The sequence below is a fragment of the Choloepus didactylus genome, assembly GCF_015220235.1.
Source record: "Choloepus didactylus isolate mChoDid1 chromosome 11 unlocalized genomic scaffold, mChoDid1.pri SUPER_11_unloc4, whole genome shotgun sequence".
Lineage (NCBI taxonomy): Eukaryota > Metazoa > Chordata > Mammalia > Pilosa > Megalonychidae > Choloepus > Choloepus didactylus.
The window spans coordinates 2,251,538-2,268,913 of NW_023637581.1; the positions used below are offsets into that span (position 1 = coordinate 2,251,538).

At 37.0% G+C, this 17,376-nt stretch overlaps 1 pseudogene; it reads left to right on the top strand.

Moving 5' to 3' along the window:
* The first annotated feature begins 7,914 nt into the window (after positions 1 to 7,914).
* On the top strand, positions 7,915 to 8,871 carry LOC119524697 (annotated as a pseudogene).
* Positions 8,872 to 17,376: the final 8,505 nt, after the last annotated feature.

Consider the following 17,376-nt stretch of genomic DNA (forward strand, 5'->3'; position numbering starts at 1 on the left):
GGTTTATATTCAGAATATATAAGAAATCTTGCAAGTCAACAGCAAAAAGATAAAAACCCATTTAAAATTGGGCAAAGGACTTGAATTCACTTTTCTGCAAAGATATACAAATGGCCAATAAGAACATGAGAAGATGCTCCGAATCATTAGTCATTAGGGAAATGTAAATCAAAAACATAATGAGATGTCATTTCACACCACTAGAGATGCTACTGTTAAAACATGAAAGATAAAAAATGTTGACAACGGTATGGAGAAATAAGAATTCTTGCACATTTTTGGTGGGTTTGGAAAATGGTGCATTGCTGTGGTAAGGTTTGGCAGTTTCTCAAAAGTTAATGATAGAATTACCATATGACCTATCAATCCTACTTGTAGATGTATAGCCAAATAAATGAAAACCAGTGGCTCAAACAGATATTTCAACCCAGATGTTCATAGGGGCATTATTCATAACTGCCAAAAGGCAAAACTTATCCAAGTGTCCATCAACAGAGTGATCAACAAAGGGTGTTATAATCACTCAATGGAATATTATTTGGTCATAAGAAGAAATGAAGTTCTGATACACGCTACAATGTGGATGAACTTAGAAGACATCATGTTGAGTGAAATTAGCCAAAAAGTAAAGGACAAATATTGAATGAGCTTACTTAAATGAAATATTTATTGTATGCAATTTGATTGAGTCAGAAATTGGAATAGAGCTTACCATGGATGGGGATAGGATTAGGCAATGGGTAGTAAATGTTTAATTGCTATAGAGTTTTTGTTTTGGTGATGGAATAGTTTGGTAATGGATGGTTGTGATGGTAGCACAATATTGTGAATGTGTTCAACACCACTGCGTTTTACACTTGTAAATAGTTAAAATGATTAAAATCAAGTTTTATATATATATATACATGTATTTGACTAGAATCAACTGGACAACACAAGAGTGAATCATAATGTGAATCACTATGGCCCATATTTACTAAAATAATAAAAATTTTTCATCAGTTGTAACAATGGTACCAAATTAAGGCAAAATGTAATAGGAAAAATTGTGTGCGGTGGGGGGTGAAGTATGTGGGAACTCTAGTTTAGCCTGAAGTTTCTATATACTACAACTCATTAAGGAAAAAAAAAAAAAAAAAAAGGAAACGTAGCATATAAAAGAAAGACTTTGCAATTATTTGGGATTTTTCAGGCAATTTTGGAAATATAAAGCTAGAAAAATGAAATTCCTTTAATTTGTGTTACAGGCATAATATGAGCAAAATAAAAGAGCAGCAGGTTTTTCCTGGAATCACCCTCCACTAGATATAGATAATCCTTAATTGTTATCATATTATTTATTTGGGAGTTTCACTTTCTCTAGTAATAATTTATAAAATGAAAACAGACATACCAGTGCACTGAAAATTCATAATCTGTTATTTGAGTTTTTGGAAATGCATAAAATTAATTCACCAGGCTTAGCTGATTACTATTAGATCATGGAAAAACTTTCAATATTTTTTTTCTGTTCTGTTGTTTGATTTTTCTAACATTCTGAGTGCATCTCATTAACTTTTTTTTCTCATTCTCTGTAACTCTTCATCTCTATTTTCTCCTGAAAGCAAAATGCTAGATACATGGTTTTGGACAGAGTTAAAATTTTGTGGGTTTCTTTGTGCATTTGTTTGTTTATAACACTAGGATATTTTACCAAGTCCATTAGTAAAAACTATGTCTAATTAAAATTCACATTTTTGAATACTGTATCAAGAGATCCCAAATCCAGTACTGAGAGCAGTCGATAGAGACCATCCCTTAGGGAGGCACTTACATTTTACTTTTCTAGGATCACCTTTATAGTTAGTGTTATGTAAAACTGAACAGAAGCAAAAATTAAAAATAGTAATTTATACTATCACATGTAATTTACATAGCACAAATCATCTTTTAATTAAATTTATTATTTTATCCTCACAGAAATTTGATATATTAGTATTTAAGTATTTTACAGAAAAAAACAGCTGAAATATAGATATTTAAGTATTGTATGAACATGGATCAGAGAGAAAAGGGAAAGGAGAAGGACCCAGAAAGGCAGGCAGAGAAAGACAGACTGAAATAAGAGAAAGACAGACTGCCTTCTGGAGCCGGAAACTGGAAAAGAGCCAAAGACCCGGGAACGTTCTGTGAATGAAATGGCTCCGAGGCAGGGTTCCGGGAAGAAGCACAGCTGGTCCTTCCTCCCACTCACCTGAGCCTGGCAGGAGAAGCAGGGCTGAGAGCAGCAGGGTCCCGATGCCCACCCAGGAGGGCTGCATCCCCCAGCCCAGTATCAGACCCTGTCCTCACGTGGGCTGTCGTGGGCACGTCCTGGGTTCTGGTTCAGGCTCACTCACACTCCTCCAGAAACATGGTGAACTTTGCTCCTGAAGGGAAAACTGGCTCATCACCACTCCCATACATTGGAAATGTAAAGCTGGCAACAGGTGGATGCTGAGCAAGCTGACTCAGCCTTTTATATATTAAAGGGCCAGATAAGGAAGGCAGAAAATAAGGTGTGGTTATGGATCACATGGTCTGATAGCAAAAAGAAAACTGATTCTAAACTGCTTTTCATACTTGCCTTTCTGATTCAGGGTTTCCTTTAATTAAGGACAGAAACCCACACATTCCTTTCTAAAAAAATTTTTGAAAAATTTTAAGTGACTATTATATTTTTATTAACTAGGGAAGGGGCCAGCACCAACAATGTCATGTGGTACAGGTGGGAGCTCATGTGCAGAAGTGCAATAGTTGCAAAGTCACCCAGTTCGCAGCATCCCACAGACAGGAGGTGCTTCAGTGTGCTGTGCTCCAGTAAAGGGACTGTGCATCTTTGTTCTCCTGTTTACATTTTTTTTGAGCATGCATGGATACAGCCTTCTATATCAACACAAATATTTTGAGCTTAGATGCCAAGCCAACAGCATTCAGCTGCATGCTGTCTGCCCCATAAATGGAATACCCAGGGTCTTTTCCTACATTAAGCTGAGTTTGTAAGCTGCCGCACTCCTGTGGGAAGCTGAGAGCCTCTCCGCTGAGAGAGAAGGAGCCACTCGGTGAAATAGCCCCTACCTGAGAGCCCGTCCAAGGTCATCCACCAGGCAATTCTGGTCAGTAATATACACACATCCTCTTTTATAAGCAGTTGCTCAACATTTTACAAAGCACAGGCACTTGAGTAAGTACTGGGGATAAAAAGACAGAAAAGGCATACAGGAGCTCATAGTGCAGTGAGAAACTGATGCAAATAAATAATGCTAGAAAGGGTTAAGGCTGTGATGGAGTAACATAGTATTGTTTTGGGGATCTGGAGAAGAAGCTTGTGAAATACTCAGAGAGAAGCAACACTGGGGGGATATTTGAAGGATGTAGAAGAGGGCCTGCAGTGGAAGATCAGGAGAAAGAAAATGTACAGAGAACTGAACAAAATATCAGCCTAGCTCAGCATGACCTATGGGGAAGAGTAGGGAAATGATGGTGAAATTACCACACGGGCTGAATCAAGACAGGACTTGTGGGTCAGACCACAGTGTTTTGATTTTCTTTTGGAGAAGATGGAAGCTACATAGGTGTGAAAGACCACAGGCCTGGATATATAATGACTGAGTTTGGATTTCAAAATGATTGTACTGTCCTGTGATCATAATTATAGTAACTTGGAAAGAAAGAAAAATCATTAAAGTTGAATGAATTTTCAGAGAAAGAATTTGTAAGTACTCAGAGGTTGTAAAGATGGATCATCACTGCATAAATTCAAGTTGCTAAGGAATAGGTTGAAGTGGAAAAATGTTTGTGTTTTCATAAAACACATTCTCTGTGGATTCTTAGGATGGATCTATCTATTATATCTATCCAGGATGGATCTGTCATATCTATCCACATGAATCTATCCATCTATGACATATTTGTCTGACCATTCATCCTTAAATGGTTTGATTGGTTCTGTTAATCAGAAATATTTTGAACTATTCAACATGATTTACAGCCTTTGATATCAAATCATTAAGCAGAACACATGTAGAACCATACTGAAAAAACTACATATGGATAGGAGAACATCAATTAATCACCGTTGAATCAAAATGTAATTCAAGATTCAATCACATTAGAAGATTATCCTGAGATACAAATAGAAGATTTTAGGAGAAAGTGTCTATGTAATTTACTATTTAATTATAGTATAAGAGGAGGCTTATTTCTCAAAAATAGATTATGCCACTTATTGAGAACACCATAACTTGGAAAGAAATAATGATTCTTCTAAGCATGATGGAAAGCATTTGTGATTTTAGGCAAGTGCATGACATGAGATAAATTTCAATTTTAAAGTATCACTCATGCTTGCAGAGAATGAATTGTATGTGTCAAGAATTAAAATAGGAAAAACAGGGAACTAACAAGGAAGCACTGGCAAGAAGTGTTGGTACTTAGATGAGAAAAGTGATTATAATGGATATGAAGAGAAAGGTTTGGAATTGTAATATATTTTGGTGATAGAGTCCAAAGGACATATAGGTAGCCTACACATGGGTATCAAGATGCAAAAATGATTAGCAATTACCCCTAGATGGTGACCCATTGAATTGCAAGGTGATGGTACATTTATTAACATTGAAAAAAAGTATTAGAGGAACAGGTTGTGCATCAATATTATGAGAAACAGGCTGTGGGTGAGTATTTATTTGTGTTTTGGCCAGTTGAAATTTGAGCTGCCTACTACTCATTTTAAAAGAGCCATCCGTAGTCGTTGGATATATTTGTCCATTAATTCAGGGAGGGTTCAGAACTGGAAAAATATATTTGTGAGTCATTGGACAGTAGACATTTAAAGCCACAAGATTGTTTTAGAACATCTAAGGAGATCATGAAGCTACAGAGAATGAGGTTTGGAAAGAAACCTGAGGCTCTTTAACGTTGAGAGATTGTATAAAAAATAGAGGCTATCATAGGAGGCACAGAAGGTGCTGTCTGTGAGTTGGGGGGAAAGAGAACAAAAAGTGTCCCAGAAACCAAGAAACAGTGCTTCAAGAAAGAGGGCTCAGACCAGAGTACCAAATACTCCTGCAGGATGTGGTCAGTTCAGTTGTTTGTCACTATGGTGGTCAGTGGTTTAAGGGCAGGGAGTCTGACCACAGTGGAAGAAATAGAAAATGAAGAGGTGGCAATACCAACTGTCAATAATTCCTTTGTGAAGTATTTCTAAGAAGTTAATCAGAAAATAGAGCCAGGAGTCAAGGGAGATATTTTGTTTTAAGGTATGAGACATAAGTGATTGTTTTATTTTCAGATGTGATATAAGAGATAGTTGGGAATGGGTGAACAGAAAGGAGGAATGGTTGCCAAAGAGAGAGGATCCAGAAGTATCCTTGAGACAGTGAGATGGGATGGGAAGTAGAACTCAAGAACAGGTTGTTCAAGAAGTCATTGTAAGTTTCCACCTTTTTACATGCTGCATAATTTACCTAACAATGAGGTTTGTTGTTTCTTGTCTAACTCCCAATAATACATGAATTGTATGAATCAATAATAGCATGAAAAGTCATTGATGTCTGGGATCAGGTCACCATGTTCATGGTTCATTCATTTCTTTGACTAGACTAAGCACTATTTTTTTTAATTCTATCTATAAAAATCATATTTAAAATGGACTTTTATGAACCATGTGAATTTCAGGTAATATACTGGCAGAATTAAGATGAACATGTCTACAAATTTGACCATTGGTCACTTGCACTTTTCTTTGAGCAGATGTGAGTTTCTCAGTAAGTGTTATTTTGACACTGGTTTATATTATCTCAGCAGGTAAATTCAACAGAATCATGTACTCAATGGGGACAAATCATTTTTTCCTAATGGATGTTAGAAGACTCCTCAAAATTCATCTTCTTCCACTACTGAGTAAATATTGAAATCATCACCTTTAATATTCAATTTCTCTGTTTTCACTTATAACCAGACATTTCCAGGAAAAAGGCAGTAAACATAAGGATACATACTTGTCATTTGAAATATTCCATTTACAAATACTCTTATTTATTTTGAGGGTAAATTTGGTCTTTCTATAATTATCACTCTGTGGGCTTAGTTATCTCTCATTTGACTCTATTACTCACATGAATTTTCACATATTTCAAGGCAAAGACCACTTTCTGAGAAATCTTAATATTTCATATCCTAACATTTCCCCATATAATGGTGAATAACAACATGATTTCTGTGATTTTTAATTCCAAAGCATGAGTATCCAAGAAAAGTCTGTGAGAGTGACATGAAATTTAATACATAATGTAAAAACAAGTTTGTAAATATTCAAGAGAGATGAAATTCTTCATTTCCCTCTCCTCATTGCTAAGGTAAATGATGTAAAAACAAAATACTCTAGATCATAAAGATTATTGGTTTACTTCATACCATTAAAATAAGTACTTAAATACATGCATTATTTGATAAAGTAAGGAAAGTTTTGTGACAACTACTATGTATTTTGGTTTCTACTGGAAGGGAAAGTATTTAGTTCCGGAGAGAGACGAGTGTGGGAAATGAGTCAAGAAAACCAATGAGGAAAAAGTGCATTTTTCTCCAAGTATCCCTTGAGATAAACTAACAGCTATCGCCTTTGGGAGAGGAGGAAAGTAAAAGTAATTATCCCATAAATTCATAATAATTAAAGTCAACGGACTGAATTCCCTTAAGACAGACCCATAATTCTTTTGGTTCTTGGGTGTCTGCATGTGTATTTCTACATTAATTTCTCCCCCATAAATGAGTATTTAACGTCCAAAATATTGAAAATATAAATTCACAATTAAATCAGGAATTCCTCAGTTAAGAGAAGAAGGCTTGGAATATAATAAGTTCTACACAAGCATATTAGCCATGCAATGAACACCTTTGTTGAAAAGCCATAATATGCATCGGACATGGTAGAAGGTAAGATCATTTCAAAGAAGGAACTGGGCATGAAAAACTATCGAATGGTAGCATACTGATGGAGTAATTACTATATTTTGCTTAGAAACATAGGAGCGCTAGGATTGGTTCGCTCATATTTGCCTTATTCAAATTAAACCTGAAATAATTAATCAAGTGATTTTGTCCATACAAGAAGCAGAGTCATCACATGTAGGAAATAAAGGTAGTCACAGTTTTTGACAGTTATAAGTGTTTGTAAACAGTGAGGAATTTTATTACATAAATTGGTCAAATGAGAGAAAATAATAATAGATATATTTAATAAAAAGTTAACCAATGAATTATTTTACAGGGCTATAGAAAAATATAAATAATTTAATTTTTTAAGAATATCCATTCATTATATTTCTCTAAGCGGTGATAGATTTGTGAAATGAAAATATTCAGCAAATATTTATTGAACATCTATAATGTGTAAGGCAAGAATCCATATGGGTCCTTGAAGAATGCAAACGAGTGTAATTTTATCCTAACTTTAGAGGATTCACAAAATAAATTGTAACAGAAAAATGATAGGTTACATTAATTATGAGAGAAACCAAGAGCTTGAAGAGTAGGTGAAGGTATATAATGTTTATTTTGACTCACCATGACATAGTCAATGTGCTGTCTCAATATGAGAACATTATTATTACCATCATTTTAAAGATAAAAACAGAGGTGCATAAAAATTAAATAATTTGCTCAGGACACAGGGCTAGTTTACATTGAAACTTGATACTCTATGACTGAAATCCTTGACCTTTATAATGCACTATACTATTTAAATACTAAAGAAATGTATCTAGTCTAATACCTGGGTTTGACATAGAAATGCAGTAGGCTTTGACAAATGTATCTAAGAAGAATATCCAATAATAAATGTCCATCCCTCATACTCTAACTGGTTTCCCAGACTGTCTCAACACTCACATCAGCATGAGAAGAGGAAATGACACATCAACCACAGATGTCATTATCCTTGGACTCTTTCCTGATATGAGATATGTCAGCTTCCTTATCTCCATCATTTTCCTGAGCTACATCATTGCTCTCACTGAAAACTCCATCCTGATCCTACTAATTTGGATGGAGTCCCAACTCCACACTCCCATGTACTTGCTCCTCAGCCATCTTTCTGCCATGGATTTAGTTCTCATCTCTAACACCATTCCTAAAATGGTCATTGACTTCTGGGTGCAGAGGAGAACCATCTCACAGATTGGCTGTGGAATACAGATGCTGGTGTATGTTGCCATGACAGGTTCTGAATGTCTCCTCTTGACTCTGATGTCCTATGATCGCTATGTTGCCATCTGCAACCCACTGAGGTACTCGGTCATCATGAATTCCAGAGTCTGCCTGCAGATGACTACTCTCTCCTGGGTGCTGGGGTTCCTAAATTCCTTGGTCCACACTGTGTATACCATGCACTTTCCACTCTGTGACTCCAGGGAGATTCACCACTTCTTCTGTGAGGTCCCAGCTATCCTGAAACTCTCCTGTGAGGATACTTCTACATATGAGATGATTATGTTTTTCACAGAAATTGTGTTCATCCTCATCCCCTTTGGGATTATTCTGACCTCCTACAGCCTCATTTTCTTGCATGTCTTTCATATGCATTCACCTGAAGGATGAAACAAAGCCTTGGCCACCTGCTCCTCCCACCTCACAGTTGTAAGCCTCTATTTGGGTTCAGGTGTCTTTCTCCTTATGATACCTCCAAAACTGTATTCAGCACAGTGAAACCAGGCTGTCTCCCTTTTCTACAACACCCTCACCCCCATGTTAAACCCCATCATTTAAAGCCTGCAGAACAAGGAAGTGTTAGGGGCTCTGATGAATGTGCTGAGGATGGGTGTCAGTTCTCAAATTGCAGCCAGAAGACTTTAGAATTGTAACAGTATGTTTTAGCCAAGTCTTTCACAGATAGGTTTGATAAAATAATAGAATACTCAGGTAAACTTTTATTTGAAATCCTGAAAATCACTGGCTCTCAAATTAGGAATCAAAGTGACAGATACAGGAGACTGTTGTATTCAATAACATGCAAATATGGGAATCACAAGAAGATTTAGCCAACAAATGGCATGGTCAAGGAAATAATTCACAAGGATCACACCTTTATTTTGAAATGCAGTTATTTCATTTTAATTAATCTGCTTTCCAAACTAACTGGATAATTATATATTTAGGATACATAATCATAATTCAAAATTCTATAACCCACTCAGAATTAATTACTTTCAAATTTTGGAATACATATTTCCAATCAGGTTTGTGTTTCTGCATGTAGGTATAAGTATAAATATTTACACAACATGAATATATGCATTTATATGTATATATGTATGTTAGGGGTGTGTGTGTGTTTGTATTAAGTGAATACATACAGGATAAAGTTTGGAAAAGTGAAGGAGACAAAATTATCCAACAGAATGATAGGTTTTATAATCTATTTTTTGACTGGCCAATATTTTGTGAATAGCTATCTGTAAATATTTTAAACTCTCCCTCATTGCTGAAGGACAGTTTTGCTGGATATAGGTAGGTTCTTGGTCCACAGTTTTTCTCTTTCAGTACCTTGAATATATCACACCACTTTCTTCTTGCCTCAATGGTTTCTACTGAGAAATTCATGCTTAGTCTTATTGAGCTTCCTTTGTACGTGATTGATTGATTTCCTCTTGTTGCTTTCAGAATTCACTCTTTGTCTTTGACATTTGGAATCTAATTAGTAAGTGCCTTGGAGTGGGTCTCTTTGGATCATCTTTGGGGTATGCTGCACTTCTTAGACCTGTAATTTTACATATTTCATAAGAGTTTGGAAATTTTCATTGATTATTTCCTCTATTAGACTTTCTGTCCTTTTTGTCTTCTCTACTCTTTCTGGGACATCTAAAACATGTAGTTTCATGTGCTTCATGTTGTCATTTGTTTCTCTGAGACCCTGTTCATATTTTTCCATTCTTTTTCCTATCTCTTCTTTTGCGTGTAGTATTCCAGATTTCCTGTCACCTAATTCAGTAATCATTTTTCTGCCCCTCCAAGTCTGTTGTTGATTGCTTCCATTGTCTTCTTCATGTCTTCTATTGTGTGTTTCATTCCTATAAATTCTGCCATTTATTTTTTCAAGCTTCTGAATTCTTCTTTATGGTCACCCAGTGTCTTCTTTATGTACTTCATCTCTTTTGTCACATTTTCTTTCAACTCATTGATTTGATTAAGAAGATTTGATTAATTAGTTGTTTCAACTCTGGAATCTCAGAGTTGAAACTTTGTTCCTTTGACTGGACCATATCTTCAAGTTTCCTTGTGTGGCTCATGAGTTTTTGTTGTCTAGGCATCCGATTTTCTTAGTTAGTTTATTCTGGAGGTTGTTTTCTCATTTTTGCCTTGGGTTTTCTTTGATCTCAATATTTCTTGCTTCCTCTTCCTGGCTGGTTGTCAGACTGGCTTTTTCACAGTCTTCTCCCAAAATCAGACTGCCACTGTGGTGAGCCAAAACTGCAAGGTGAGCTGACATTGCAGGATTCCTATGCCTTCACTTTGCGAGCTCAAATCTGGCTTGATGTTGTGCTACACCTGTGGCCAAATACTCCCTCAGCTGCCCCAGTACTCCAGACATCCACAAGGTAAGGAAGTGGCTGCCAGCTGCTACTTCCCTCAAGGGTAGGGAAGGGTTTCAGACCGAGAGCTGGAAACACAATGTCCACATTTGTCAGTCTCTTTGTCCCTCACTGACCTGGGGGTTGAATTGTTCTCTCCTATACCCCAGGTTTTTAAACAGTGGGATATGTCTCACTGCTGTGATAGATTTCAAAATCAGTGTACCTGGTGAGAGATTTCCCATCTGCTATTCTGTGCCTTTCCCACACTAAGCCCAAGTGTGTGTGTGTGTGTGTGTGTGTGTGTGTGTGTGTGTGTGTGTGTGGAGGGGGGATTAGCTGGTCTGGGACAGACTATTCCTACCTAGTATTTCTTCTCTTTCTTCAATTTGACATCTGCAGGGTCCTTATCCAGTCTATATCTTCCTCCAGAAATTCAAACAATTCAGAATCATCCTTTTTTCACTGAATCTCTGGAGAGTTTTCAGCAGCTTTTTATGTTGTTATGTTGATGATGTCACTCTTAAAATGCACTTTTACAATTGGTTTTCAACTCTGATTAGATTAAAGCACCAATTCTCTGTTTCCAATATTCAAGATGGCACTGATATTACATGGTGTGAGTTAGCAATACAGATACAGAAAATATCACATTTTGATTCTCCTAATCTCACTTTTACATGAAGCAAGCTCCTCACAATTCTTCCAGAATTTTCCCCGTATCCATTTTTAAAGTTGTTCCAACATATTTGGTATTTGCAAACTCAGCAGCACCCCACAACTCTGTTACCAAAATCTATTCCAGTTTCCTAATGCTGCCATTATGAAAAATACCAGAAATGGATTGCCTTTTATAAAGGGGATTTATTAAGTTACAAATTTATGGTTCTAAGACCATTAAATTCTCCAAACTAAGGCATGAACAAGAGGATACTTTCACTAAAGAATGGCCAATGGCATCCAGAACATCCCTGTCAGCTGGGAAGACACATGGCTGGAGTCTGTTCTCCTTTGTTCCCAGGTTGTCTTTCAAAATTACTTTCTCCAAAAGGTCTCTCTCAGCTGCTATGAGTGCCTTCCACCTGTGAGGTCTCTCACAGGACTCTGGTGATTTGATTAAGACCTGCCCTGAATGGGTGGAGCATAGTTCCATGGAAATTATTTAATCAGAGTTCTCACCCACAGTTGAGTATTGTCACATTTCCATGGAAACATTCAATCAAAACTTTCCACCCAAGAAGAATGGATTAAAAATTATAGTGTTTTGTGGTGGACATTGTTCTAGTTTGCTAATGCTACCAGAATGCAAAACACCAGAGATGGATTGGCTTTTATAAAAGGGGGTTTATTTGGTTGAACAGTTACAGTTTTAAGGCTGTAGAGTGTCCAAGGTAACATATCAGCAATTGGGTACCTTCACTGGAGGATGGCCAATGATGTCTGGAAAACCTCTGTTAGCTGGGAAGGCATGTGTCTGGTGTCTGCTCCAAAGTTCTGGTTTCAGAATGGCTTTCTCACAGGACATTCCTCTCTTGGCTGCAGTTACTCAAAAATGTCAGTCTTAGTTGCTCTTGGGGTGTTTGTCCTCTCTTTAGCTTCCCCGGAGCAAGAGTCTGCTTTCAACAGCCATCTCCAAAAATGTCTCTCATCTGTAGCTCTTCTCTCAGCTTCTGTGCATTCTTCAAAGTGTCCCTTTTGGCTGTAGCAAGCTCTCTCCTTCTGTCTGAGCTTATATAGTGCTCTAGTAAACTAATCAAGGCCCATGCTAAATAGGTGAGGCCACATCTCCATGGAAATTATCCAATCAAAGCCATCACCCACAGTTGGGTTGGTCCCATCTCCATGGAAACACTCAAAGAGTTACAATCTGATTAACACTGATACATCTGCCCATGCAAGATTACATTAAAGATAATGGCATTTAGGGAGACATAATACATTCAACCCAGCACAGACTTAATATGTCCAGCCAGTACATCTGGGGAAAAAATTGTCCAGAGACTCATGGGAAGGCAAAAATGAAGCTCTTCTGTATAAGCACTGAAAATAAATACAACTATTCCTTTTCTTTCCTGTGACAGTTTGAGACTGTTGTGTACCTCAGGAAAGACTATGTTGTTTCAACTCACTCTGGTGGGTGCAGATTTATTATGGATGAGATGTTTTGATTAGGTTGTTTCCATGGAGCCATGTGCCACCCAACTGTGGATGACACTTTTATTTAGATTCTTTCCATGGAGATGTGGTCCCACCCATTTCAGGTGGGTCTTGATTAGTGCACTGAAGTCCTTAAGAGAGCTCAGGGGCTGACACAGTCCCAGACACTTAGAGATGCAGACAGAAAGATGGTTGGAGATGCTAAACTAAGAGATGAAGCCCAGAGTTTTCCCTGGAGAAGCTAAGAGAGGACCCACAGTTGCTGAGAGAGTAACACTCTGAGAGAACAAGCAAGGATGCACAGGAGCTGAGAAAGAGAAGCTAAGAGAGACAGAAGCCCAGAGACATTTTGCAGAAGCCATTTTGAAACCAGAATCCTGCTGGAAATAGGGACCAGCAGACTCCAGTCATGTGCCTACCCCACTGACAGAAGTGTTTGGACACCATCAGCCTTTCTTCAGTGAAGGTATCCTCTTGTTGATGCTTCAGTTTGGATGCTTTTATGGCCCTAGAAAACAATTTGCAACCCTTTATAAATGTCAATCCATTTCTAGTATTTAGCATAATAAGATCTGTGTGTCTTTTTATTATTATGGATGTCTATTATATTCTTATTATTTATATTATATTATTATTTTTAAATATATTCTTATTCTTATTTTATTCTTATATTATTATTATGGGTGTCTTATTATATTCTGGCTGTCTTATTATTATTCTTTCCCTATTTTTCTCTCCCCAGTCTCTCTCTTCTGCTCACTGGGATTACACAGCAAATAAGCTCCCTGTATATATTTCCTTGAATCAGGATCTGTTTTGGGGATAAATCCACACAAGTTCATATGGCGACTTAATGAATACTATTACTTCATCAGATATTCTCATGTACTTTTAAATGATTCAGCATATCTATCCTGAATTATATCCAATCTACTCATAGGAGTGGCATACTTTTGCCCACATATCTTTATGATAATTGACCTTAAAAACCTTGTGGGATGACCCTAAGTTTACCAAAGTATTAGTAATACAATAACAAGTCTTTTTAAATTTTAATAGTTTCCACTTGGTGTCCTCCACTATGAGAACTTTTATGCCACAGATCAAAGATACAATCTAGGAGCTGTTCCAACTGGCAAGTATATTAGGTCCAATTACAGACCAAGGGAGAGGGGAAATGACCACCAAGTGGGCTCATAGACACAGTTGGGCTGCATAATAATAGACTTTATACAAAATTTCATTTATCTGGCCATGAACTCCCCACTGCAAGTTTCCACTCTACCTGGACAACTTGATGATGCTTTGGGTCTCTGCATATCTCTGTCATCTAAAGCCCCTGCTGTCTAATAATACATGAAATGTCTGGGTGTCCTTCATTCTCCAGAGCACAGTCACCCCAGTTAAATTCCTCTAGGTCCATTTTGGGAAGGTCCTAAGGGGGTGACCAAGTATACAACTTGCCAACAGTGTTTTAGTCCTAAGGATCCAACCACTTCTTGAAACAATGTGTTCTGAATCTAAACATTGCTTCATGACTGGGAAACATGTAAGGGATTATGACTTTCTACAGTGTCTACAACTTATTCTCTACCTCTTCCATTTTGTCCCCTTTCTGGTTGTAGATGTTAACTAGTGTCTTTATTGGTTCATGCCTATTTAGCCCCTAAGATTTTTTTTTATATTCATATAGTATTTTATTTGCTGACCTCTTTGTGAAACATTCCCAAAATTCATAAAGGCCAATGGAACTTCCATGCTAAAATGTTGCTCAACATGACTAATTTTCTAAACAAAAAAATATTTTAATGTATAGTGCTTTCATTTTACTTTTGAGGAATCAACAGGTGAAAATGACATTTAGGTGGTAAAACTCAGGTTACAAATACAAGATAAATATCAAATAATATCATATTTCTGATTTAGTGGAAAACTTAACAGTTTTGAGTCATGCTTAACACCTGGTTAAATAAAGAGATAATGGGCAGGGATGTCACAGAGGTATGCAAAGATTTAACAGTTCAAATAATCCTTAGCTGTTCTGAGAAATTATAGATACGATATACGTAGTAAATATTTCTCTAATATGGTGATTTCAATCACTAGTGACCATCATTCAGTTAATGCATTCAAAGTAATTGCAGTTATTTTTGAGTACTGAAAACTGGTTTCAAAAAATTATAACTCAGGGAGCCAAGAATACTACAAATACCTTACATTCAAAAATACAGTTTAAATTTGGGAAGTTTAAGTTAAGGAATACTTGTAATTCTTAGTTACTTTAGATATTATTGAGACTACGCTACCTCCTTAATTTGGTGTATTACTATGCATAGTTAATCTCAGTTACCATGTTATGTATTTACTAGTCATCAACAGCACAAATTTTTATGCTCCAAAAGAATTATCCATCTAGTAAAATGGCTATATTTAATTTTCTTTTAAAGACAGACGAACTAAATTGGAGGAAGATTGGCTTCTTTTAATATCTTTTACAAATTACTGATACAAATTCACCAAAGAAGTAATTATATATTTTGCCTAACATCAAATAGTCTGCACAAAGTTTCTGAGGTAGATGTATGTCATGTTCAATTTCCAAAAATAAATACAGGCTTTCTAACTGAAAGTACCTACATTCCTAGCCCTCTAAAGTAAACAAACAAACAAAAACTACAAAAAATGATCTCTTGGCTTTTGAATATCCCACTTAGTTACATAAAGTATTTTCTGTCCCAAGACTTCCTCAAATTCAAAAAAATATTTATTTACTTCATGAAAACATGACAGTCTTCATTTCAAACCATTCATTCAGTTTCCATGGCTCTCATAAGTCACATTTGTTGACTGTGGAATTTCTCAATCTTCTTTACATCTTGAGCTTGGTCTGTTCTATACACCAAACAAACTAAATCATCTGTTCTGTTAATACACAGACTCCCATCACAATGCCTATATTTGAGAACCACACGTGCCTTCATAGGGTCTGTGAGGTAGAGCTTCTTGGCCATGAGGGTGAAGCCCTCCCAGGTTCGGTGCTGCAGCATTGTGGGCTCAGGATGGACAGGAAGGGGCAAGAGAGACAAGGCCACATGAACCTGCACACCCACCTACCTGCCTCCTGCAGCCACCAGACTCCGGAGTCAGCCCCTAGGATTTGAAGCCCTATTGGTTGTCTCCACAACTGCCTATGGATCAAGTCCTGTTGCGATATATTTGGCTTTGATGCCTGAGTTAAGGAAGTTCAAGTCTACTCATTCTGGTAGTCAAATAGTGCCCTTTGGCTTCTGCATGGATCCAGCATCTTGTGGATATTAAAGAAAGCAGCTATGTTTGTACCTCTCCTATAATCAGTCCTAATCCACAGAGGAAGCCACCACTGACCTTCCTAGTGAGCCTGGGGCCACTTTCACCAATGCATTCCTAATGGTCACAGTGAATGTTGTGTGCTCTGGGTCCTCCCATAGAACATGGTCAGGTGATGAGACTCTTACTTGTGTAATATAAAAATTGCTAAATTCTCACTATCATCTTCTGGAGAAATAGTCAATTCTACCTCACAGAGCTTTGGCCATCATATTTTCTAGGCTTCTGAGAGCTGCCTTGATGTTCATTTGACATGTGGTCCTTAACTGGGTTCTAAATCCCATATCCTGAGAAAGTGCTTGCTCAGTCCAAAATTCTGCTTAAAAATGTTTGCTGATCCAGTCTTGCATTCAGGTCACCTTAATAAAGCACCCTTGAATTCACCCCAAGGATAATTCCCTGGACTTTACTGGTACATTCTGGCCAATTCTCAAGAATGATGGATGGTCTCATTCCTCCCCTATTAGATTTTTTTTTATTTTGAAATAAATTCAAACTTACAGGAACAGTAGCAAAAATAATACAAACCCTATACAAAGAAATCCAGCATACCCCAACCCCACTCCACCGATACCCAGATCTACCAAATTTAATATTTTGTCACTTTACCATTCCTTTCTTTCCCTCTCTCCCTCCCTCCCTATCCATCATCCATCATCTATTGCTCTGTCTTCTGAACATGAGAGCAAGTTGCACACATCCTTGAACAAATAATATAATTCACATATGCATTTCCTATGAACAAGAATATTCATTTATGTAATCACATTAAGTGTAGTTAAGAAGTTCAAGAAATTTAACATTGATATAAAGTTTACATTCTATATTTCATTTTTTCTTATGTCCCAATTGTGTCCTTTTGAGCCTTTTCTCCTCTATTCTTAGATCTCACCCAGGATCATTTATGGCATGTAATTGTCATTATCTATTTAGACTGTCTTTTTTTTCAATTATGGAAACATATCCACAGCATAAATCTTCCCATTCCAACCCCTCCCAAGCATTCCATTTAGTGGGATTAATCACATTCACAATATTGCAATGCCATCACCTTCCCACCTTCCATTACTAGAAATTTCCCTTCATCCAAACAGAAATCCTACACTCATTTCTTATTAACTCCCCATTGCCCCTCCCCCACTTCTTGTAACCCATACTCTACTTTTCATCTCCATGATCATATTCTCTGATACTTTCTTTGTGTTTACCATTCCCCTGTTAGATTTAACATCTTCCCATGTTATTCTGGGACTTAACTTTTGTGTAT